We start from the raw sequence: 27,353 nt of genomic DNA, 5'->3' as shown, positions 1-27,353 counted from the left end.
GCCCTCCCTATCAATCTTTTGGTTATTCAGGAACGACACTACAACCTGTGCATGCACAGGAACGTTATAAGTTCAGGTTCTGACCCCAGATCAGCCCGTATACAGGGTTGTTACAAACCGTTGTCACTGACTTCATCCGATTCTCAAGAGGCTAGTGCCTCGGGTGAGTTGCCCCGAGAACGTACAGTATTTTCCAGGTAGGTACCGGAGCTGTTGTCACGCTCACTTCTCTCACACGCGCACTAACAGTTGCCACCGCTAAATCGTTGACTCTAAAGTCCACTACCAAATATCCACTTGGTGGCGGAACTGTTCTATTTTCCGAGATACTACGCGTCTGGAAGGACCGGAGAAAGGTCTAGCTCAACCCCTACTAGCTCTCCGGGCTAATGCCGGTAATGGTCGCAGTGTCTGGTGATATACCGTCCGGACATAGTCTTCAACTATTCGGGTAACTCACCTTGCCCTCGTCTAGACCGCTACTAAGATACGCTAGCGGCGCACAAGACAGACACCCCTGACACACACCACAGAGGCAGACGAACATATTCGTTTCTGCAACTACCACAAAGCCCGGCGCCCGAGTCCATACCCAGTGTCCGGGTCCGCCAGTGACGCCCGTGAAGGCGTATCACTGGCGGAAGGCTTGGCCCGGATGCCCGTCGTAGACTGGTCTTACTGGGGACTCCGTAGTCTCCCCAGAACCCCTTATCTCTCGGGTCAGTAGGTAGGGACAACACATCGGTATGTGTCCCGATGGACAGCCATGTGCCGGGACAGACATCTTTCTACATTACGTTTAATTATAGTGACCCTCTCTACCGATCCTTAAGGTATGCGAAAAGGGCACTATAACCTGTGCGTGCACAGGAACCTACTAAGTTCAGGTTCTGACCTCAGATTAGCCAGTATACAGGGTTGTCATAGATTTTCACTGACTTCATCCAGTTCCCAAGAGGCTAGTGCCTGGGGTGAGCCTACACTGCGACAGTTGTTTCAGCTGTACCAAGGACAAGTTCGATCGTGTATTGAATACTGCCTGTATACCATAATACCTTGAATTTAGTTGATAAGCGTGTCCAGAGGCTTGCCTATGTGTGACTATGAAGAGGCTTGTGGGTGACTAGGTTTAGTAGATGACAAGCTGCAGAGCCTTGACCACCACCGTAAAGTTGCCTGCTTATCGGTGTTCTACAGGATATAATCACGAAAATAATCTGATGGAATGGCATAATTTAATTCCGCCTCCCCCTTTCTATCGCCAGGGGAAGGAGCCGTATGCTGGAGTTCCACCCCTATATAGTTAGCGAAGCGTTAGCGAAAGAAAGCGTTACACTTCCACATTTTTATGGCAAACGGCTGTGAAGTAGAATTCTCTGCTTGCAGACTTATTCCCTGAACGCTATAACTAGAGCCTTTTCAAGTTTGAAATTGAATTGAAATAAATGTTTGATGGGTGGATGCAGTAGGTACAAAAAATACGATTCAGAGTTGTTACCCGTAACTCATGTATCTTAAGTTAACCGATATACGCCTGCCACGGCAGAGCAGTAGAGCTCCTTGTGAAAGCGTTCGTCCAAGGAAGTACTACCTTCCCTATTTCTGCCGCCAAGTAGTAATGTCAGTATTATTGTGTTCCGGTTTTGAAGGGTAAGGATGCTGGTGAAATTACAGGTACATGGGACTTGTCAACTTATGTGTCAGGGTGACGGGTGCAGTGGTAGTGCCCCTCAGATCTTTGCGATTTAAAGCTCTGAGTGGCACTGCAACTGTTATGTACAGGCCATCAGGCGCACGACTTTTTCATCTCGTCACTTGATATTATAAAAAAAAACAAAGATCTGCAACAAGCACATATAGAAATTCGTAGTCTGCTGGTTCGTTCCGTAGCTCAGTTGGGAGAGCGTCAGACACGGTATGGCGAAGTCGCTAGTTCGAATCAGCCGTTTTCTTAGTGTCCGATTTTTGTATTAATAATTAAATTAACTAGCGGAGTAATTTTACAAAAATAATTGAATATCCTATTGATAAAACATCGTGATATTCAATAAAGTTAATACAACAAAAATATGTTTTAAGTTCCATAAGGGCCCACTGCGTGTATATAATTGTTTTCATACTTAGGTATTCATTTTTATTTGTGCACAAGTTTGGCACCACCAAAAAGCGATTGAATCATACCAACATAAGTAATCTCTTCATCATAAAGTGTTTACAAAATTAACTAAAATATGCATAAAGATAAAATACTTTATAATCATTTTGTTTTCTTTGTCAAGCGTTCGACAATAAATTTATATTTACAAGTTTGAATTGTTATTTTCGTTTCGTAAAATTGTACCTAATACCAAATACGGTTGAAGTATCGATTGAATCATAATAAAACACTGTTCGAACGATGATCGCTCTTTATATTGCAAAATGGCGGTTTGAAACTTCAATTACATTACCCTGCCGTACATGTACTTAAAGTTCTAAAGATGCATGAGTAATGACGCTAAGTGGGTGTCGGGCGCGTATTAAATCTGAGATTCTTAAGAACATTATTTTTAAGAAAATTAAGCAAGTAGGTAATACATAAAAAGTGTTAAACGGAAAACGGGCCGAGTGGACACCGACTGGTCAGACGTCTCAGGTACCGCTGGAGCGATGAAGACTAGTGACTGGAAGCAGTGGGCCCAAAACCAAGAAGCGTGGCAGAACCTGGTGGCAGAGGCCCACTTTGGGTCACTGCGCTGCCGAAGTAAGTAAGCAGAAAATGATTTTTCCCTACTATACAAAGTACTTAACGAAAACAAACACAATTCTAAATCCCTGGTAATTAATTATTCGTTAACATGAGCACACGCTCAAGATTTAAGTATTGATTTATTTGACAATGATGCGCGGGCGACGCGTGGGCTGCGCGGGCGCCGGTCGAAGATACGCATCTACATCGCTACCTCGCAAGGTGATAATTACCTACATAAATACTGTACCTAGCCAAGACTTGTAATTTCGACGAAATACTTTACCAAATATTAGGAATGCCAACAAAAACTTTTTGACATTAATTTTGTTTTTGATGACTCACGCGGAATCATCCATTGGGGTTTTACCATACTTGGAATGACTGCCATAAAAACAACACCACAGAGCTGTAACAAAATTTTATGACCAGGTCAGGATATGACATACAAATCAATTATGCTATAGCGGATGTCGTAGACGTTAAAGAGTTAACATCAAAGAACTGCCAGCTTCCTTCAATATCTGTTTGAAATTGCATTTAGCACTTAATAATTAATGTTAACATTGCAGCTGTGGCAGCCTAATTGTCTGACATACCGCCACTCAAGCACAAACTCGTGGCTTCGAATCCGACCTTACACCTCGGAATTTTGGAATTTAATTTGATATTTATCATGAGCTGTTTGATGAAGGAAAACATCGTGATGACACCTGCATACACCTATATATCATCTATATAAAGCAATTTAATTATGTGTGAAGTTCCCAATCCACATTAGAAACTATAGCTCGCGTGGGAACTATAGCCCAAGCCCTCTCAGTGTAAGAGGAAGCCTGTGTCCAACAGTGGGACTATATAAGCTAACAATTTATTATTTAATGTTCACACAATTCTAATCTTTCTTACCTTGTAATAAGTCGTACAATAGAACGCCACTGTATTTAGTGTTTCTGGCGCAAAGGGTGCCTGTTAACTTGTTAGTTAGACTGGACACGACCTTTAGTTGCTAATTGGCAATATGGCACGAAAAGCTGTCGACGAATGGAATAAAAACATTCAAGCGGCTGGCTGGAAGTTACGCACATATATCCTCAAAGGTTGAAGTGATGACGAGACAAGAAGTGTCAGCAATGACAACCTTGTAGTAATTGTCATTCTGCCAGCGTCTCGGTGCTTCAATATCTTAAAAAAATATCTAAATGTGCAATAACCTATAATTTAAACAAACGAACATAACATACAAAGAAGATTTACTATGGTATCAAGAATGTTTGAGAATGTTGTAACCATAAGTCACTGAATAATTACGATACTAAACTAGCTAGTAATATCGGCTTTTATACATTTAATCGGTTTTTTAAATGTTACTGTCAATATATTTGAATATTGTCACCGATTTCCGCTGTTATTACGTTGACTGTGTAGTCTTTCATTATAAACCTTTTTTTTTTTTAAATTCAAGTACACTTTCGTTGAATTATACTTGTGATTATAGTAGTTGAATATTAATTCAAATAAGTTTGCAAGTTATAAAGCGATTATTATATAGTGCGATTCAAGTTTGTATGATGTCAATATAATTTTTAATTTCATCTTTTATTATATTATCAAATTTTGCCATATAAAGGTACATCAACATGAAACCATAAAGTCGTGTTCGAGTGCCTCTTGTTATTTTAATTTAGGTCCAACGAACACACCGATATCAAATTATATTGTGACTCAGGCCCAAAAAGGTGGCTAATGAGCAGGTACACGAAAAGTTTCATCGATGACGGGTCAATGATCCAAATCTTAATGTTTTGAAACGAAAGAACTTGCAACTGATGTGTTTTTCAATTTTGATAAAATACTCTAACACCAAGAACCAAAGGCATAAAGCGTGTGGCCGGTATACGTAAACATTTTAAAGTGATAATCGTCACAACAATAGTGTGAAAACTTACTGTCATTTTACGTACTTCCAAGTTCTCCACTTATTGCTTGTTTGTATTACTGTTACGACTATTTGTTGCAAAGTTTATGCGCTCACTAAATGCGAAAATCTTCGTTCGACGTTGAACACAATATCTAAACGTTTATGTCGCATTGTCCGTAGGGTCGCCTCAGTACCAATCAGAAGGCTTTTGTAGAGTCGGCAAGTTGTACAAAGAGTTGTACAAAGAGAGAGAGCACGCCTATAAGTCATCTGGACAGTAGGTAGCTATTCAATGGAACGATTGAACATTAACGTGAGGAGTGACTGGGCTACACCATTCTGCTTCCTTTTATGGCTGGGAAATGTTTGCAGCGTGTACAAGAAAAAAAAAACAGTTGGGTCCACGTTACCAAACGATAAAGAAAAATGAAACTCTCGTTATTTTGAGAATACAGTTTGAATCTTTGTGAGTAGACATCATTGCAAGCGGGTATTTGCTGGGTAAAGGCGAAAAACATTTTTCATCGCTGCCAAGCTGTCGCTGCTCTGGCTAATCAAATGACTTGGAATTTCAGGCATTGCGCTCGCGCATCCCGAAAGTTTTGCATGTATTTCGTCTGACGTTTTATGTCTGTTTTTTTATCCATGTTTTGTTAACATATTCGAAAAAGTGGAAAAATATTTGTTTTGGTATCTTTCCGAATATTGTAGAAGTAAAAGTTAGAATGATAAATAATTCGAATCATATTTTAGAATAGTCTTTCTTTTTCCTATTGCTGTCCTTTCAAAAATTCATTGACTACAGGGTATTATACTTCATAATTACTTACCTTATCTCGTGAAATCTCAATAGCATACAAATTAGTCAACGTACGTATTAGAGCTCTAAAGAGCACCCAAATACACAATGTTAAGCTTTCTCGGTTGACTTTTCTCGCTAAGTGTATCTGGCAGTGATCCGGGCGCCGCCGGCGGAAGTTGGGTTGGTTGTCGGGCGACCACCTCGTATGAACAGACTCCGTGTTGTTATGTACGTCAACGCCAAGTCATCTTAATTGCCTGAAACTCTGAAAACATAATCCTCAAAACTTTAACTTCAGACAGTCGAGAGGATTTTTTTTTAGAAATTTTCGAAAGAAAATCGAGAAAATTTCGCGATGCTTTACCTCTCCTCTTTACATTTACCAGACCTCTGCGGTAAAAGATCGAAACCTAATCTATTGATTGTTTTCTAACATATTAAACTCTGAATGTTTTCATCTAATATGTCTTCCCATTGTTGGTCTTTACATTGTTGGTATAAGAAACGATAAATCTCATCGCTATAGCTGCATCACAAAAGCAAAATAACGTATTTTATACCTATAAGTATTATTTTATGTAAAATTATTTCTAACTACATTAACAATCTTGCTTTCCTTATCTTGTATCGTGTTGAAATTTGTAGTTTTGTAATTTACTTTTGATTTTATATACACGTTTTAACGAAAATGCGTAAGTGTGAGCGTTGTGTTCGTGTTTTGATGTGCATATAGTTTTAAACATAGTATTAGATTTCTCACTGATATTATGAATTTGCACAATGTCGCGTTTCTAACTCTAACATAATATATAATTATTTGCACCAACCATACGAGTACGCAACAAACGTATCTAAAATAGGTAAATACCTACATTTCCACGAACACAGACTCAATCTTTGATTGTTGATTACTTAAGTGAAATTCCATTTAGGCTCAATGTATAATGCGGATATTTATTTTCATTACCTTTACAAGCAATAAAATCTCATTCAAGACCCCATGTCAGATTTTTCGTGAGCGGTGTGCGTGACGGTGACGGAGACGAGCGTATTGTAGCAACCTTGAGCCTTGAGCGGAGCAGCGACATGACTATGCGGCTCAGCTTGTACTCTGACGCCCGCACTACGCCCGCTATTATTAAATGAGTTCATTGGAACATCTATTTGCGCAATTCGCAGCATCGTGGCTAAAGCATTTCGATGACCTTCTATTCCCGCGTGGATTGCACGCCTGCTTCCTTCCACTAGTTTGTTTTTCTATTAACGCTTCTACAGTTAGTTCGCTACCTAGCTAGATATTACAAATATATGAATAATCTGACCGACATGTTTTCCTTCATCTTTCTGAATTAGTTTCGGTTTTTAAAGCCTTAGACAAGAGGTGATTCTTCATTTTTGTAGTTTATTTTCAATTGTAATATTTGTACGTAACTATGCTGCACCTAGACTGTAGGTCTATCAAATATAGGAGACCCCATGCAGTGTGCGTAGCGCATGCGCTGTCGACGCCTCTACACGTCGTCGTGTCCATTCATTGTACAACTAATTCGTTCAACAACATAAACACTACTTATTTTAGTAAATATTCCGCTCCTCCGGCCTGCCTTGATTTGACAGGCCAGTGAAATTTTAAAGTCAAATTTGGTATGAGACTTGAAAATATCGGTTGATCCGCGTGTCCGGCGGCGGCGAGGCAGCGAGGAGTGTCGGCGTGGTTTGGCTGGCGGCGGCATAGCGGCGGGCGGTGCGGTGGTGTGGGGCAGTGGCGGCAGGCGGCGAGCGGCGAGGCGGTCGGCGCGAGTGTGCGCGAGTGCGCGTGTGGTGGTGTAGCGAGGCTCGTCACGGCGCGCCTCGTCAGTCGGCGGTGGCGAGTCACGCGCGTCGTCTCGTACAGCTCTCTCCGTAGTGATCGCTGCACTTCTCGCCGCACACCTGCTACTGTTCAAGCTTCGGCTCTCACGCTCTCGAGCGTGGAGGTCGCGCCGGCCCCGCGCACCGCTGTTGCAGTCCTCAGCGGTTTCACCTCGAGCCGAGAGATTGATGGTCGCGTCAAGCACATTGACGATAGCCGCGATACTACCGAACCGTGTTTTGGTGGTGCATGCTGTAACTCCGGCGAGCCGGTTGGCCGCCGCGTGCCTGTGACAGTGAAATCGTGAATCTTTCCGAACCGTGCGGATGTGCAGTGATGGATTAGTAGACAGAGGCGCGAGTGCACGCGCGGCCCATCAAGTCGTCGGTATTTCTGGCCGAGTGTGAGAGTGGGTCGTCAAAATTGAGCCCAAACTGTATTTAGGTATGTATACTTGGTAGTGTTAGCTGTGTTTCAGTGGATAAAACATAAGGTGAGAGCGGCTGGCGGGTGGGTGCTGGCAAACCAGTCGTTGAATATTTATAGCGTGCAAGTTGGAAAGTGTCGCTTGTCGACAAGTGAGCGCGCGCGTCCCGCAGCCGCGGCACCCGCCTGCACCGCACCCGCTGCCACTCGCCGACTCCGCACAGCTGATTTATTGTGTCACAAAAGCATATTATCTCTCGTCTCGGTTGAAAGTATTGCGGTCATTCATTTATTAGTGTTTTGGTTGTAGGCGATTCATTTTGAAGATGCACTCGATCCGATTTAGTAATTACTGGGTGCTGAAAGTTGTAGACAGCTCCGATGGCAACATTTTCTAGGAATACATTTCGTACTTCTATGATACTTGGTATGATAATTTGTTTGATATCGCATTAGGATGCTTAATTAACAGAGAAACTATTTCTTGACAAATTTTGTAATTACTGTAAACTTTCTTGTCTAACCTTTTTAGGCTAATTCTACATCTGATGTGTGTTAGTTTGTCAACCACTTTATCTTTTAATTTATATTTGAAAAGTACATACTAATTGTCTTCCAAGTGCAATCTACGAATGAAACATTCAATTGTTCGTGTTACATAAATTTAAATGGCGATTATTGTTCTACAGTTTCTAGACATCATTGGAGTCAACAACTTCAATAATAAATAGCTTACCGGCGGGAACCTACACAGTTCACAAATTGAATTAGTTCAAGTGAAGTGTGTACGGCGGAATACTATTAAACTAATACCTTCATTGGATAAACTAGTCACTTCTCCGTTACTAACGTAACATTTGTGTTGTTTACAATTTCCATGAGATAATGACTAAAACGTCGCGAAATGTTGATTGTCAGGATATCAAAAAGAGTACAATATTTATGTACAAACATGAACCTCTGCATTTTTTGTAGAATTTAGTAATGACTGCAACAAAAGAAAAAAAAATTATGTCCAAAAAATATGACGCAACAGAAACATTAGACTACAGAAAATTCAGCGGTCAGCAAACCTTCAAGGGAACCCATCAATCAGAACAAGCTGATTTTGGCCCACGTTCAAAGTGACAAGATAAAAATGTGCCAATCTTTAGAAGCGGGGCAAGGACGTGCCCCCGATACTCAGGAAAACGCAATAAAGCGATTGTGGAGCCACCCACAAAATCTGCAATATGAAAGATGGGTAATGTGTAGAAGTAAATATATTTATTTTTACATTTTTTACATTTTTATTTTCATATATATACATATATGAAAATCGCGACAATGAAATATTTTCTCATCTTTAGAAGTTATATGACAGTGTTTTGGAAGCAAAAATGATACGCGTAAATAATCCCTCATTGTTTTAAAAGCCTATGATATTTTCCATTTACTTCAGACTGAAGAGTCACTTGTAAATAAGACTTCAAACCAATGTTGCAGTCTAGTAGGTCAGTTATACTATGCAGTGATAGCGGTATACAAAACACATTAAGTAACCAGAAGTAATCGAAATAAAACAGAACAATCTTACTTACCTCTTGAGACACCTGAACTTTAAGTACAATGCACCGACAGTCATTATCACTTCAGAACGCCATGTTGTCGGCTGCCTGTGTCAACACAGTCGCGATTGCAGGTGCCTGCTCGCGGTCGTTCACCCCGCCCACCGATATTTGGATACACTATACATCTACACATAGACACACTTGTATAATATAGCAAAGTCAAGCGAGGCAAGCGATAACGGGCCCCGCAGAGGGACGGACGGAAGACACGTGTAGCATTCGAGATACTATTCTCAATTCTCAACGCATTTATAAAATGCTATTACATATTCTTATGTCTCACAATGTCCAAACGACTACTATTAATAATATAATATTAATAACTATATATAATATTAATAATTTAATAATAGAATATAAAAACGACTACTATTAATTCAACGTTGTGTAATGGCATTGAAAAATTTTAAGCAGAGCTACATAAGCTCTGCTTGGGTATCAAAGCCGTGGTAGTTAGTAAAGGCAACCGGGGATATCGAAACTGGGACAGAGCGCGGTTTATTTCGGGGACCTGATGTGGGGCGGCACGTTAAACATCGGGGTTTCCAAGTCAGGTCTGGGGACGATGGAAACAAAATACTGCGTTATATTATAACCCACCTGAGTGGGCGGTTTTTCTAATGGATAGTGGACTCAGTTGCGTAGGCGTAAGAATGTCGAGACGGTGATGGACATGATGACATGCATGGAGCTCAAATAAATAACGAGAAAATATAGCGTATTGAATAAATAAAACGGCCACGTTACAGTTTAGTTTTAGGACTTGCAAGTTTTCTTTAATAAAACATTTTTTTATGATACCAAGTTACAGGACAAGTCGTGCAACTTGTGTTAAGCGAAGCCTACGCCTGTCCATTGCAGTTGCTGTGCGACTCAGAACTCTAAATCACAAAGATCTGAGGGACACTGCCACTGCGCCTGTCACACTGAGACATAAGTAGACAAGTCCCACGTGCCTGTAATTTCACCACCAGCCTTACCCTTCAAAACCAAAACACAGTAATGCTCACGTTACTGCTTGGCGGCAGAAATAAGTAAAAATAAAGAGCTCTACTGCTACTAAAATAAAGCGGTATTCGAAGTGATAATTATCACGATAATTATCTTGATAAATATACCTTGCTGATAATCTTCTTGTTTATAAAATTAATTGGACCAACAAATGCTACCGCTAGCAATATCGTCGCATGTGTTTATATGTCAAGTGTCAATCCCAAAATAAATAACAAACCAAATCGTTTTCCTAAAATTTTATTATATGCTATAAAATGTAAATAAGAGACCTACTTAACTGCACAACTTCACTATATAAAATTTCGTCCTCATCGCAGGTAATCAATTATTCTATCATCGTCGCTGACATAGACGTTTAGGAATCGGGGCGAAACCACGTTCACAAACACATTGCCAATCGAAGCTGGTCTTCAACATTTCCCCAAAAATTATTAATAACTAAGAATCGTTCTAAATTTCCATAATTCACAGGTCCTAATAAAATGGTTAAATGTTCACAAACGCTTTATAAATGAAGGCTGATAATCATTTTTGCTACATATATCAAAAGCTGATTCATGATGTAAAAGTTTCAATACGAACAATATTTGCTGAGTAAAACTTCTCACATATCGCGCCCATAGTACGGCAACAACTATTATTCTTCATCTAAATTTACAATACGTTCGACATTGTCTATGACTTTGTATCAAGGATTCAAAATTATCAAGATATTTATTTTATTTGTTTTCTTTGATAATTATCTTGTTCTGTCGGATTAGTGACCTGTCGAATAAATGTGTTGTCGAAATAGTTTTCTGTCGGTGTAGTGACCTATCGAAACTTTGTGTTGTCGGAACAGTGTTCTGTCGGACTAGTAACCTGTCGAACATGTGTTTTGTCGAAGTAGTGTTCCGTCGAGTTAGTAGTCGAAATACTGTCGATTCGAAATTAAGTATGACATTTCCTAATAAATAACAAGGTAATTGTGTGTAATTATCACATAGAACCTTGCTTGAGATTCATTTCGATTCATTTCGAGGTACATGTTTCCCATATATTGAAATATGAAATCTTAATCGTATCACTTTACTCATAGGAATCAAAGAAGCGTATAAATATTCTGACTTATAATATTCTCCACAAGTTGAATGTCCACACGAAATCTACATTCTATAATAATCATTTATCTCAATGACAAACAACCATCACTCTATCATATGAATGATTTTGAATGTCACAAGTCCATGATACCAATTACCCCACAGAGTTCAACGCTCCGAGTCAAAATCACTAAAAGTTAATAGACTAAAATAGAGCTAATTATAATAACCACACAACATAGTACTGGACTGGAGCTTAACTTGATAACATATTAAATAAACATTTAAGCATTAAAATAAGCGGAATTGGCTTGAGCTGGTCATAATAAGCTTTATCACATGAGCATAAAGCTTAAATTTCTGACCAACCCATTTTATTTCCTACCATTGCAATTGCGATCAGCAATCAATCAGCGGCAGTTTGTACGGAACTTGATATTAAATAAATTTTTCGATTTACACATTTACATTTTTAATCATTCAAATTAAATAGTTACCGTTTAACACCGTACCCATGGACGTCAAACCTTAATAAATTACCCGTTAATCACTAAAAAACCAGCAAAAATATAATGTTACGTGAACATGTTTTAGCAAACCTACTAAAACAATGATAGTCATATTTAATGTAACACATTTTTTTCCATAGCCAAATTAATACCCACTTTTTGCCCAATACGCTGAGTGCGCGTGCGAGTTTGTTAATGCATAAAATATGATAATTTGATTACTCGCCAACCGTAATGATACAAGACTTGCCCGTCGTTTAGACAGAAATACAGCGTATGATTACAGGTAATAATTTTTATTAGAACACAATCGTTGATGTGTCCAGTATTTAATATGCAGCAAAAAGAGACTACTGACGTTCATAGTAAATTAACAACATCAATAAGACTCATAACATTTTGCATCAATATAAAATTAGTAACATGATTTCACTGTCTCAGAAAAAGTATCGATTCAAATAAGGCAATCAAGTCGACACCGAAAATATTCTGAAGTCGATAACCGACGCACTTTCAAATCACGCCGTCTCAGTCCGTCCCATGCATTCCACAACTCGCTCACCCACAGCGGACCGGTCTTTGTACGAAACGTTCACATCCGTCCAGTTTAAGCAAGTTGTGAGTTGGCTGAAGTCGATACGCCGTTACTGGTCACTTGCAATAGTAGGATTATACGAGGCGAGGTGCGGTCTCAAGGTGAATCGCCCGGTCAACTCGATTCGATCGAATGCCTAGACCAAACACTGCCGCGTGCTGTAAATATTACGAAGCCTACTCTAAATTTAAGTTACGACCTCGCGTACAAAGGTCTTGAAACAATAGTGGCGGTGATAAAGAGTTGAATCAACTTTAGATTTCTTGTATTCATAGCGCTAAAAGCACCCTACTTGATCATAAAAAAAAATTACTATTAAATATTAAAAATAAAAAATAAAAAATATATAACTTATATATTTTAAAAATATATAGCTAATATTAAATATTTAAGTTATTATTATCAACAATTCAAATACTCTTGGTAAAAATAAACCTGTAAAATAAATTATTTTCAAGACTATTTGACGGGAAAACGTAAAATTTTCAACCATAACCGACGTAGTTACAGTTCCATCTCTCCAAGTAGAAAATGAACATAACATAATAATTATTTTAAACACAAAAACTGTTTTTTTTATCATAGGATAACGTCGCCATGTAATTACTGAAATGGACAATAAATTTAACATTAAGTGAGCTCACTTCAGGGCGAGGCTAATGATCCCATTAGGTACATACCTTATTTTTTGTCGACCGTTTTATTATTTATCAGATTGTGCACATTGCAAAGATCTGAATTAAAAAACCTTGGAAATCGAAGTCGACGGCGCGTGGGTGTTCACATTATGTAACTAAAAGAATTGTAAGCATACATGTGTGGAATGTTTACGCTGAAAGCGGCCATTTGTATATAACTCACTTTTAACTTACAATTAACTAACGCCTAATTTTTGTTGGCTAAGTAATTCTAAGCCACCCTTACACGTGTGAGGTGTTATGACAGTGAAAACGCTAGATTTAAAGGGGTCCCGGTCTAGAAACGGTTGCTCAAAACGAACCCCAAAAAGATTGATGTCATTGGGCTGACACAATAGGGCCGCACGTGGCCGTTGACTGAAATAAAAAATAGACAAGAGATATAGTTTATAGTATCGTGAACTGGAACATGATTCATAGAGAATCTACTACTAAGAAAATTACGGTTTGATCGAATCCACGTGCTATGTTAGACAATGCAGTGGATAAAATACTTGTATCTAAATATAAATAATGGTGTTCAGATGCTTTTCCACCGGCGAGGCAAGATGAGGATTGAAATTTGTATGGCAAATTGTCAATTCTCTCCTAGCGCATCTTCGATGGAAATGGTCTGGATATGACAGATGAGAATTGAAATATTTGTTGGTGCAACGTTGAACCGTATTGCTTCCAACTAGAATGTACGGAAACATTATTCACGTGATTCCTCGCGCATGCTCGTGAGGTCCTACATAAGCTCGCGCGCGCTCTCGATGCCTATTAATATCAAATCAACTGCGATGTTATGGGATATGTACGATTTAAGATTTAAAAAAAAGATGGCTTCATCGGATTCTTCTTCCGTTAACATAATTTTAATAATATGATATATAGGATGTCATTACATCTGTCAGTTGAATTTTAGAAACTACGATAAGTATCCGTTAAATGAATTGTTGAGAAATTGAAAACAACAGTACCATAGTGATAAAAAAGGTAAATCTTTACCCATATATTATAACTACTTAGTCATTGGCTACAAGATGCAAATCTAAATTATAGAAAACAAAACAATAGCTCAACGAAGTACAGTGGTGGGTTGCGCAGACGCAGTGATTGACAATGGGCAGGGGCTGGCCGACCTACTTGCCCATCGGACCGACAATTAGCAGATGTGAAAACTGGCCAAGGTTAATTATAACTCTAAGATCGGCCCTGATTTTGTATTATCAGCCTGTTTCTAGAATAATTTTGGTTGTAATGTTATGGCTTAACTAGTATCAACAACGTGGCCGTACAATTACGTAATAATTGCTTTGAAAATTAATCTCATAAAATTGAATGTAATTCGATCGGTAAGTAATACTAATAACCAGACTAGAATAAATATTCGAAATAATAACTATCGACGCTGGGAAGGTAAAACTCCTAACGTGCGTTTGGAAAATATTACAGAGAGCGATTTAAAGTACTTAACTAATTTTTTTAAGAAAAAAATAATTTTTAACCGACTTCAAAAAAAGGAGGAGGTTCTCAATGCGACTGTATGTTTTTTTTTAATGTATGTTACGCGATAACTCCGGTATTCGCGAACCGATTTGCACGATTCTTTTTTTGTTGGAAGGAGGGTACCTCCATAGTGGTCCCATTTAATTTTGAAGAAAATCATCCACCTTTAAGGGTGGCTGTTCGCGCATAAAGATTCATTTTTATAAATAGCGACTAAATTTTATTATGAGGAACAATTATTTTAATGGTTGATTTTGCTATTCTCCAATTCAAGGCGTTTTTCTCTCAATATACTTTGAGTAGTGAGAACCGATTTTTATTATCTCCTGTGTCAAGTCCCGTATAATCGCGAACTAAGGGATGAATCCGGGTTTGCGCACTTTCCGGTAACCGATTTCAATAAAACTTGGTAATTATATGCAATTCCACGTACCTACTTTTGAGGTCGGTTTTTTTAGTACTCTGTACTGATATTATATTTGTTATATTTGTTTTATAAAATGTAAGTGCGCATTTGACCTCCACCTCACGTGATGGAAAGTGACGATGAGGTCGAGGATGGCATGCCCCATAATGCCTATTCACTCTCGCGTTGAAAAGGCCCAAGTTATAACGTTCAGGGAACAAATCTGTAGGCAGGGAATTCCACTCCATAGGCGTTCGCCATATACATGGGGAAGCGTAACGCTTTGTGCGAATCTTTAGAATATCCACAACACAGGGGTGGAACCAAAGCCTGCGCCTAGTCCCCAATTAAATCGTGTAATTCCATCGCACACTGTCCGTGGTTAACCTGTAAATACCAATAAGCAGGCAACTTTACTGCGGTGTTCAAGACTTTGCAGCTTCGCCTCCACTGATTCCGAGTCACCTATAAGCCTCTTTTCACGTTGTCAGTTAAATCCAAGGTAGCTAGTTCGTATGTAGCAGTATGGAAAACAAGAAAGTTTCAGTTTTTCTATATAACAATTATATTTAGAATTATGATTTTTTTTCTTAAAAACATTACTTTAAATCGTTCTCCTGTAATACTTTCCAAATGCACATTAGACGTTTTACCTATTCAGAGTCGCTATAACAATTTACTAAAAGAAGAAAAATAAATGGATTGTCATTACGACACAACCTCAACATAATTACATACGCTGCACTTACTTGGCCTCTGACGTCAATGTGTTAAAATCAACCGAATAACTTAGAACAACATGAAAACGCAACATCTCTTATTATCATTTCTTCATTTCTTTTGTAATAATAATTTTACAGAAAAGGACACAAAAACGGGCACATAGTTTGTACCTAGTTCCCAAAATAACATCTGTCACGTATAAGGCAGCTATACATGACATATTTCCGTCTCTTTATTACTAAACTTACAATAAATAAGTCTAATAAAATTAATTTATAAAATATGGTAGGTAGGACGCAAAAAAGAGCAGGTTAGGTTGTTTATTTTTATGGTATCAAGTGACGGAACGAACAAGTCGAATGCCTGGTGGTAAACGATACGCCTGTCCATAACAGTTGCAATGTCACTCAAACCTTTAAATTACAAAAAAGTATGGGGCACCCTGAGACATAAGTTGACAAGTTCCATGTGCCTGTAATTTCACTACTCTAATTTTAGATGCATTAATTAATTCATTAGTTAGAATACCAAGTTGTAAATGTTCATAAATACAACGAAAAACAACCAAGCCAAGTGCTAACAAAGAACTATAACTTACAGAAATATGTAAACTAAGCGTACATCCGGACTGATCTCTCTTTTTAATGGTTTGTGTAATTTTCGTATTAATTTTGCATGGTTTCGTGATGATTATTTTGACACGTCGCGAATTTTAATGAGTAAATTGAAAGATAAATAGAATGCAGTTTATTAGTAATAAAGTGTAATTATGCTGAAAAAAATCAATTACCTACATAATTTCACAATATTGGTATATATACATTGTAAAAAAATTAAAACACAGTTTACCTATAAATTCATTACGATGATTTAGAATTTGTGTTTTTAAGATATTTTATTCGCATGATTAAAATTTTCTATTAACTAGATGTCTGCCAGTATTAATCTATAGACAACGAAAGAGCTTAACAAAGGATTACAAGAATTACAAATTTATATGAAAAAAGTATAGGTAGGTATTCAATTTTATTGCTGACGTAGCTGTAACGCCTTTCTCTATTTCTTTTACTGTCTTGACTAAGGTAGGGTAAACGGTGGAGAGTACGCACTAGCGAACACATAAATACATACATGTTGTACCTATCACTAGTTTCTTTTAAGTAACATTTTAATTTGCCTTTAGAGAAATAAAAATGTTCGTGGCCTTTTTCCTTTAACCCGCCATTGTAATCTATGAACTATGCTACTTATAATTATTTATGTACAATTTATTAATAATTATAGAACACCTTGCTGTGCAATTTTAGTGCTTCCTCTTTATACAGCGATCCTACATTAAAGTAAATATTGTAAAGTGCCTTGCAGTAGAGTTTAAGTATATAAGTAGCAGGAGAGCTCCTTGTGAAAGAGTTCATCCAGGGAAGTACTGCCACTTTACCTATTTCTGCCGCCAAGCAGTAATGTCAGTATTACTGTGTTCCGGTTTTGAAGGGTAAGGGAGCTAGTGAAATTACAGACACATGGGACTTGTCAACTTATGTCTCAGGGTGTCGGGCGCAGTGGCAGTGCCCCTCAGATCCTTGCGATTTAAAGCTCTGAGTGGCACTGCAACTGTTATGGACAGGCGTGTAGCTTACCATCAGGCGCACGACTTCATAGTCCGATCTCTTGATATTATAAAAAAAACTACTAAAAATAATTATATACCTATAATAACTTTTTATAGAAAAAAAACCGACCTCAATAGTTTTTGGATTTACATCTATTTGATAAGTTTTATTGAAATCGGCGGAATGTGGGTGAAATCCAATAAATCGGATTCATTCGCTAATTTGCCACCCTTGGAGTTGGAATATTTTCTTCAAATTTGAATGGGACCATTCCTGAGGCACCCCCTTTCTAATAAAAAGAATAATCGAAATCGGTTCGCATATGTCGGAGTAATCGCGTAACAAACACACAAAAACACAGTCGAATTGAGAACCTCCTTTTTCAAAGTCGGTTAAAAATATCAACTCAACATAATTTGTCGTCGTCGGTAAAAGGGTAATAATTTAGTCGATGTATCGAATTTTGAAATGTAAGGGACATTTTCCATTAAGACCAAATGTTCCTTACGACACTTCAAATTTCCACATTCCAATTATATATTAAAAACAAAAGAAGTCGTACACACTAGAAGACGTATTCGGTTAAATAGTCGATATCTGTCTACAGTATATTTATCCCAACACATTTAAATAGAGACTTAAGTATCTCCATTAATTTAACTATTAGGAACTGTGGTCCTATACAGTGTATATGAAGTTGGTATACTATGTTAAAGAATTTAATAAACTAGGTCAACGACGTACTCGGAACGCAAAGATGAAGGGAAGACACGTGCAGGCTGCTAAGTACCCACTCGTAACATTTAAGCAACTAAATAAAAATGCTGCTCGTATTAATCGACAGGCCATAAAGAATTGTTGGCGTCCAACAATTCTTTATGGTTGTGACCTATACATGAGACGATACGACACTGTTTACACAAAACTACGTTAAACTTCTATATAGAATTCCATTCTATAAAACGTTTAAAAATTAGAATAGCGCTTATGAATGTCATAATATTAAGAAAGATTTAACAAAAAACATTTAAATTAAATACTGTTATGTTGTAACATGATTAAAATAAATAATAAGGTATGGCGTTATTGCATTAAATCTCCCATTTTCATTAAAAATATTTGAGAGTTACTCATGTTTCGCAATAAGGGGGAATAAAGAAATATCTAAAACGATAATGACATTCAAATTTTGTCATCATAAAAAAATGAGGTCATTCACACGCTGCCGCTGTATGTCTTTAGCCGTAAAAAAAGATTAACTACGTGACTGTGGGCAATGGAAACTGAACCTGCTCGTATTTCACGTTGCACGCCGTAGCCTCGCGTGACCGTACTTTTAGCAATGCATTCAATCAGCGGAAATAGTTTCTTTTTCAGTACAAATAAATGAACAAAAAATGCCATTCTCATGGGAAATACCATAAGTACTTAAGTGATTGATATCACCTACGGTGATTGATAGGACACTGTATTGGAAGAAATCAGGGTACTAGACGTCAAATCTCGAGAGGGGGTTGAGTCTCTGAGAGCATCATACCCGAAGTTGAATTACAGCCCGTCTAAAGGATCTATAAGATCTTTTATGTGAGGTCTATATACCAAAATTACCTACTTCAAATTATTTCTTGATATGGATACTACTGATTCTGCTCATGAAAGCTAATGTTAGCTTTTATTATTGATCCCCTTTTAAAAAACGTAAAATGTCAGCTGTTTCATATAAACGCTCTTACTCGACCTGTATATAGTATATTTTTTAACCAACTTCAAAAAAGGAGGAGATTCTCAATGCGACAATTTTGTGTACGTTACGCGTTACTTACTACATTACTTTATTTGTGAATCGATTTTGATGATGTTTTTTGTTGGAAAGAGGGCATCTCAGTATTGGTCCCATTTAAATTTCTAAAAATATTCCACATCTAAGGCTGGCAAACTAGGGGACGAATCCCGTTTCTAGACTTTCCAGTGACCGGTTTCAATAAAATTTGGCAAATAGATGTAGTTCCACGAACTTTTGAGGTCAGTTTTTTATAAACAAATTATATATTTATAGTACGACGGTAAGTTGGTATTCAAAATGTAGCGTACTCGTTAAACATAATTATGTGTATACAATGTGCAACAAACGAAGTCAACTGTGAAATATTTCAAATTCCTATAGAGAGCATGAATCTACTATTTAAAATTACTGAGGTCTCAGTTAAAATATTTAAGTATAGGGCTTACAAAAAATGTGTACAAGTAATTTTGCGTTATAAGTGAATTACTAAAAAAAAAGAGTGAATTACTATTTTTACGTAATCGGTAGCAAAAATAGAAGTCACGAAGCAGAAGCAGGAAACTGTGTAAGTAGGAAGCATTCTATTGATCAGGGCCAGGGGAGGGGAGGGCGCGCTGGGGGCGAGGTTGTAGGGGGGGCATGCGGCAGAGGCGCGGCCAGTCGCCGTTTGGGCGGGCGGTGCGTGCCGGCGGCGTGCGTTCCCCCCGGGTTCAAGGCCAAGGTTGCGCCCATTCAGCTCTGAACACGTGCCCGAAAGTAAATATAGTACTCGTTCCACCCGTTACGCCATCGGTGCTGTAACGTGCCTACAGAATGTGCCCCGGCTGTCCACCGTCACGGTTTTCCTCAAAGAAGTTACCTAAATCCGCTCGCGACTCATCATCAGTGTTTGTTCCCCGCCCTAGGTAGCCTACTCCGCTGCGCCTTGAGCAAACGATAACTAATGATATATACGTGCTGTACACCAAAGCAAAGTACTTTCGTATTAATAGCCTTCGCAATCATTGTCATTCGTTACGGTAATAAAAGCTCGTAATATTTCAAATTGTTCCCCACGTTGAACGGGTAGCGTCGTCGTCGTAGCTACTAATAATAACACACGTCCGCGTGTCTCTTTTCCGTAAAAGCATTCAAAATATGCATCGAATATTCAATTTAGTCTTATGAAAAACGTTCACATATTGTTAATACCAAGGAAACAAGATTGGTCTTTGTCTAAACGGACGGAAAGGCTAGCTTAGCTAACTAGCAAGAATATATATTTGCAACAAGCGTGTACGTACGAGCCCTGCGCAACGTTGAATGCAAACAAGAGCTGTGAAATAAAAACAGAAAATCGTGAAGACTTATTATGAGTGTGCCGAGCCTAGCAACGGCGTTCAAAGCACCCCTTGTACGTGCTTGCCTATAAACATAAACATGGAAAACGTACAAAAGCCTCTGGCGTCGCGTCGCGTCGCTGTCAGATAAAGTTGTTGCGTTTCTTTTGCAAGACATACTCGTAGACCGTCGGCGATGGCGGCGAAGCTGCGGGTGCGAGAGGGACGGTGGCCCGGCCGATCGTTAGCCCTGATCTTCAGCGCGCCACAAACACACAGCCCGACCGAGAGCGAAATTGCAGCGAGAATGCACCTAGCTGTGTTATTATCACCGCACCTCTCTTGCGAAACGGCCTTCTTCCTTGGCCGTGCTGTTTAAAAACCGACTCAAGCAATGTGCTATTAGGTCGCGAGTCGTTCGTGTTAAATGCGAAACCGGTCACAAACGCCGACCAAGCCATTATGAACGCAATAGTCGTGGCATAAGGTTGGGTTGCACCGATGGAAGCGCAGCCAGCCACGCAAAGAACCCTGTATATTTAGCCCGCATTGCATGCGGTCGTTGTGGGTGTATTAGGTCGCTCGCACGCACTGCTGAACTAGTCGGAGGGCTTCCTATTATCGATTTATGTTATTGTGTAGGACGCGCTGTGTTGCCGAGCTGCATAGTCCACACGTTTTTATGATAAACTTTTTTCTTGTGAATTTTCCGCTGCATAGCGCACGGTTTCTCTTTCACAGAAAGCTTCGCGAGAAAACAACTCGTTGGAAAATTTGCTTTCACTTGTGGCACCGATTCTGCGACTCTGTGTTTGTCTGGCACGAGAAGTTATTACGTGAAAGATACGTTGTAAAGTTTACGAAGTGATCCATCATGATCATGCGATTTAACAAATTAGGTACCTATCTATGCCATAATATACAATATACCTACTCGCATATTTTAGACAGATCACTTAGGACGAATTCAATATTCGCCGTTTGAATGTTTTCCCGAAAATATTGATAATAGGCTTTCGCGTTTCGCTTTATCTGAGTGTTTAACAAAGGTTTGAGGAGTGAGTTGTACCAGAGGAGTTGGGGCGAGGTGGCCTGTGGTTACGCCCACACGTGCGATGACACCTCCACTGTCGTGTCGCGACGACCATTGTAGACAGATATATTCTAAGCATAATAGTGACAGCAACTCACGAACTGTAACACAAATAATAGCTTAGACTTTAACTAGTGATTAACGAAAACATACTAAGTTACAAAATTATTGTTATTTTAATAAATGCATTGATTTAGTAGATCTGCTATATCTTTTGCAGTCATAAGTTATTCATTACGGTTCTTGTTAATATGTGTATACGCGTGGCAGGTTCTGAAAATACGTAATTAGGACAAATCGCAACTTTTCCAAAATAATGTCCCAAACCAAAACAGTTAATTATTTGACCTATTTACAAAGGCGTATTCAGAACGTGCTATATTTTATTGTGAATAAGACACCGACATTTCTATTGGTTTAAATAATCACGTGACTACGTTGGGTCAGCATACGATTGGTCGGTTTTGCGCGCCAGTTACGCCTTAGTTTTTTTATAAACCATCTTCCTGATGAATTGGGTGTTTTTGAGATGGGCCGCTGTTCTAGAAAATAAATTAAATATTATTGAATAGTATTGTGGATACAGCCAGCTGCTCAGCTCTCTTTGTCATAATTAACGCATTTGCATGTCGATAACTTTCGTGATATTGACACACCTAACAATAAAACTGAAACTAAATAAGGTATAAAAACACCGATTAGAGGGGGTTGTAACGCTCATACCGCGGATCCCAGATGTGGTAATATCTCACTTTCGCTAAAAATGTCGCTTAGTTAGTTATGATAATGAGGGCAGTGCTATTAGAGCAAGAATCTGTATAAACAGAAACTACTTGAGTACTTATGGTTAGAAAATTTAGCCATAATCCAATCAAATTACAAACTTATTTTCGAGCTTCGAAACGCCGACACTCAATTATTTTTCAAACTAAATCTTTAATGAAATATGGCTGTGTATCTTTCCCACGGTTCGATGTCAAACTGCAATAAAGTAAGTTAAATTCAAGATATCATCTAGCGTTTAGATTATTTTACGTTTCGCTCGAACTCTAGGCATTCGTATATTTGGTTTAGTCGATATAGAACCTATTCGTAAAATAACCTATTCGCGGTAGAACTCATTCTGAAAATGTGTTATACGGCAAATAGTCTATTCTTCTTAAGCCTTATTCTTACAAAGATTCCTACAAATAAAACTTAAGAAAATATAATTACCTACCTACTACTTTTGTCTTCGGTTTGTATAAAATACGCAACCCCAATGTGCTTCATAATATACAACATAGAAGTTATTAAAAGGGGTACCACATAATCAGTAACAAAGTATACCTACGCAATATCATTGTTGCAAACATGTAACTAGTAAATTCACGCAAATGTCAGTCACAACTGTAATTTATTATAATTTCCCATTTAGAGAAACGAACACAACCTACATAATACGAATCTTGAACTTAATTTTGCCAAGCGTAACTAAAGACGTATAGTAATTTGAGTATAGCAGGACTGAAACCGCTGCCAACATATCCTTTCAAATGTTGAGAACTTGCATGGAACCTCGCCTCGCTACAAACCGGCGTCGTTCAATAAACAGTATGTACGGAGAAATGCATCGCTAAATATAGGCCGTGCCGGGGAAGCGACGACGGTTGTGCATGGTCAGGACTTCGTTCCCTCCCCCCACCTGCTTCCTCGCCTCTCCCCGCGCTCGCACAGGGTTGGCAGGAAACCTAGGTCCCAAGGGCGACGGTTACCAATTGCATTATGCATGCTTCGCGAAACGCAAACTCATATTGAGGCAGGACTTTGCAGGTGCGTCGTTGACATTCGATAGGTAAACATTTGGCTTTTCTTTTTATTTTTGTGCATATTACATGCATGCAGGATACAGCTGTTCGATTATGACATTTAGAGATATCAGATGGTTTTAATGGCAATTTAACCTCTGCGTTTTATTCCGTAACGCGAACAAAAGTCATGTAAAATATACTTGCAATTTTAAATATATTTGCACTATTTTTGTGGAAATATAGTACAATTTTCGCAAATAATGTAACAATACTGAAATAATTCTTTTAATTTGCAGTACCAATTTTTAAAAGAAAACCTTTTAATAAGGAGTTTTTATCGAAACGCAATTCATTTCAACATAGGCTCAAACCCTAGCGTCCCCACATAGGGGGAATACAGGGAGGCAGAGGAGGGATACGCGTGTCGCGTAGGTATGTACTAATGTCTATATGTAGATCATGCACTAGTACAAGCAAATTTTGTGTATTAAAGGTGGATGTTCCGATATAAATGTTATTACATTATATCGGATTACATTATATAGAATAATAGAATTATTATTCTCAATGATCTGAGGAAAACGGTGGAATTACGTTTATCCCAAAGATTATTCGGAAACCAATACTGCCATCGTTGTCATAACTAACTTAATTGACATTTTTAGCGAAATTAAGTTAATAATATATCTGGAAAGCGAAACGAGATCTTCAACTCCCTTCAATCGATTTTTTTTATATCTTACTTAGTTTCAGTTTTATTGTTAAACAAAATCAGCGCATCAGCATTTTTACTAACAAAAAAAACTCTAGATGCCAATATCTCGAAAGTTACCGAAATACTTAAAAGTTAACGAATTAATTTGATCTGGATCTTTTCAATACGAGTGAGATTTCGGCGAGGAGAGCACTGATTTCTTTGACTCATAGAGAGGCTTGCAACTGCGGTCGGATTTTTATGTTTTACGTAATAAGCTATGTTTTATGCGATAGGTTACTTAAATTGTGCATTCTTATATTATATTTCTGTTGGTGAGGATCTGTAATTGGCTCTCAGTTGTTAGGTACTATTATTATATAAGTTAGTTTTAAGCTGTTGATCTTCCTTTAAGATAAATTATTAAATGCAAATACGTTAGTTATGACAAGGAGAGCGGAATGGAAAACGTAAGAACTGGAACAAAACAAAACAAACAGTTGGAATCGACATCGGGAAATCTGCTATAAACTCTTTCTATAAGACAGTGCGATCTTTTACCGACTTAATACCGCCCCACTTACCTAATACCTCATCAGTTGGTAATGACCAACTGATGGACATAAGACCTTTTCAAAAACGGAACAGTAACGCTTCAACCAGGAAGACGCTTCTGGGCATCTAAATTTATCCCTTAGTCACCTTGTTAAGACATTAGAAGATCTCGAGTGGTTTACTTTGTAACTAAAAGCCAGTTTAACACCCTTTTCTAATAATGCACCATATCGTACAAAATCGTCCACTGTATTCTAATTTATTTCTATAGTAGTATTAAGTTTATTTCTATAGTAGGCATTTATTATCATACGATCTTTGTGCGTAATCTTATCTATCTTATCGAAACAAACGTAATAACAGCGTAAAAAAATCATAAATCACAAAGTTAACTGTTTACATAAATGCATTATAAACTTTTTATATATTTATAATCTGTTATCAAATAATCTCCAATTACATAAGATGCAAATCACATTTCAAATGCCAATCAATTTCTTCGTAAAATAACAATCTGTGTCAATCAGTATTTTGTAGAGGTGTTTATTACATTCACATTTGTAACTAGTACGAAGAAATGAAGAAGAAGTGGTCTTAGGACACTGCCACAAAGTCCGATAATTGTAAGTAATTTCGCAAAGAAAAATGTCAGCTTGGATGACATAATGTTTTTATATTGACTCAGATAAATAAGTGACTTTACTGGACGCTGCAGTTTCAAAACATGCGTGCCTGATTTTATCGTTATCCCTTTTTACTTTCAGCATTTATGCTGCCTTCTGTGTCCGTTCCTATTGTGTATTTATTTATAACCGTTGCTCGCATTGAAAGATTCTTGCTGTGTTTGTAGTAAATGCTATTTAGCTATTTTTATCTGCAGTGCATAACTTTTACTTTGGGGTTCTATTTTAAGACTTCGACTTCGTAAGATTTCTTTTAAAACCTTGGAAGTTGGTATTCCGGCATCGTTTTATTGTTCCTAGGAAGTAGCATATGGATTGAAAATCCACGTTGTGTTGTCGTTTCCGTTATGTAATTACTACATAAGTTAGTACAAGAACGTTCACTAACACATGCGTTCAGGCGCTGCTGATCGGAGGCTGTTTGGCCAGTCATTGACGTCATGGGATATATTGAGATCCACTCGTGAATAACTTGTTTTATTTTACATCCACAATGTTAACTGCTCTCTCAGTTTGGAGCTGCAGCTGAATTTCAAATATCGATATATTATTATAATTTACGTACCTTACCTATTTCAAAGAGTTATGTTAACTCTTTGAAATTAATTAAAGTGCACAATTTTAGTAAAACGAAGAGGGTTCGTGTGCGGTAAATGCTTGTAAAGATATAAGTTTGATTTGATACCGAAGAATCATTTTGCAAATTCTACACAAAAAGGACACAGTACGCCTTCCCGTATTTAACACTTTCGCTATTCACCAAAGCTTGCTGGCAGGCAACTATTTTTGAAGCTATAACAAGTCAGTGGCGGTAAAGAGGCCGCGCTATGCGCACATGAGCTTCTATGTGTGTGTAAAACCTGTATCGGAACACGTTTTACAAACATTGCTTACGTGTTCCGTGTATGTGTGCATGAGACTGTGCACTTTTACATGCCGCGTTTGTAGGCAGTATGGCAGTCGACGATCCGGCTGAATACTCGATCAGTATGTCAGTTTGACACTTTGAATACAGAGTTAGGATAAAATATATTCACAAGATAACATTATTATGTGGTTTTTGATGTTACGTATCTCAAAATAGTTTCTATTGCCTTAAATAAAGTAATATTACATTTGACAGGTATTCTTTTATTATTTCTGACAAGATCTATAACTATGATAAATGTTTGAAACCCACCGACGTTTTCGTCCGATTTAAATAATTTTATGCAACCCATCTTTTACTTAATTGTGACATAGAGATCTATCGATAATATTATATCTTTAAAATGTATACATTGTCGAACATTAAATTGGAGAATTTCAAAGTTTAACGTGTCTGAATTCCACTCCAATCCGACGCCAAATTCTCCTTTCTTATCGAGTAGAGACGATGAGTCAGCTGTTGGTAATACCTAGAGTCAAGTCTTAATTTAAGTTGAATTATCAGATATTAAGCACGTTTTAATTAAAGCCAAAATTTACATGCAACAGCTCGTTGGGCTTTGTTTGTACTTTGAACTTTGGACTCGGTGCTATCGTAAGTGACATAGTAGGTTTAAATTAGAATCCTGAGTGCACTTCTTTAAGACTTCAAATTGGCTACTTAGTTCTTACCTTGTTTTCTGTTATCTTCGTCTTACAATACTGCAACAATGTCAGCGCGTGTACCGACTTTACTAATTTAATTGTGGCTTGTTGCATCCAATTTACTAAGACCTTCAGCTGACATATTACGTGTTTCGTTTCCGATCAAAAAGCGGGGTGAGACAGGTCAATGTAAAGTGGAAGGTAGAACAACAGAGTTGCGTAAGCGTTCTCGTCAGCTTAGAGTCATTTACCCCGCGGCCTTCGTACTGACTTTAAATACAAGTACAAACGACGCTGTGATAGAAACTTATATATGAAAACCTTTTTAGTTCCCCTTTTTTTTAGATAATAAAACAAGAATAACCGTAACATAATCGTATGCATTATTTTTGTTTTT

At 38.0% G+C, this 27,353-nt stretch overlaps 1 protein-coding gene across 2 annotated transcripts in view; it reads left to right on the top strand.

The window, feature by feature from the left end:
* Positions 1–27,353, top strand: part of LOC113237650 (ecdysone receptor) — a 278,190-nt gene that overhangs the window by 92,080 nt on the left and 158,757 nt on the right. The window contains exon 1 of one of the 2 annotated variants that reach the window (XM_026474262.1): positions 7,384–7,747. The exons of the other annotated variant lie outside the window; for it this stretch is intronic. The gene's annotated coding sequence lies outside the window, so the exon portion shown is untranslated. Of the gene's footprint in view, positions 1–7,383; positions 7,748–27,353 lie in introns of those variants that run through there. 2 annotated transcript variants of the gene reach the window in all.

This window comes from Hyposmocoma kahamanoa, unplaced genomic scaffold (genome assembly GCF_003589595.1).
Source record: "Hyposmocoma kahamanoa isolate Upper Pololo Valley unplaced genomic scaffold, ASM358959v1 93, whole genome shotgun sequence".
Classification (NCBI taxonomy): Eukaryota; Metazoa; Arthropoda; class Insecta; order Lepidoptera; family Cosmopterigidae; genus Hyposmocoma; species Hyposmocoma kahamanoa.
Note: the sequence above shows the minus strand (reverse complement) of the source record. Positions and strands in the feature narration are given on the sequence as shown.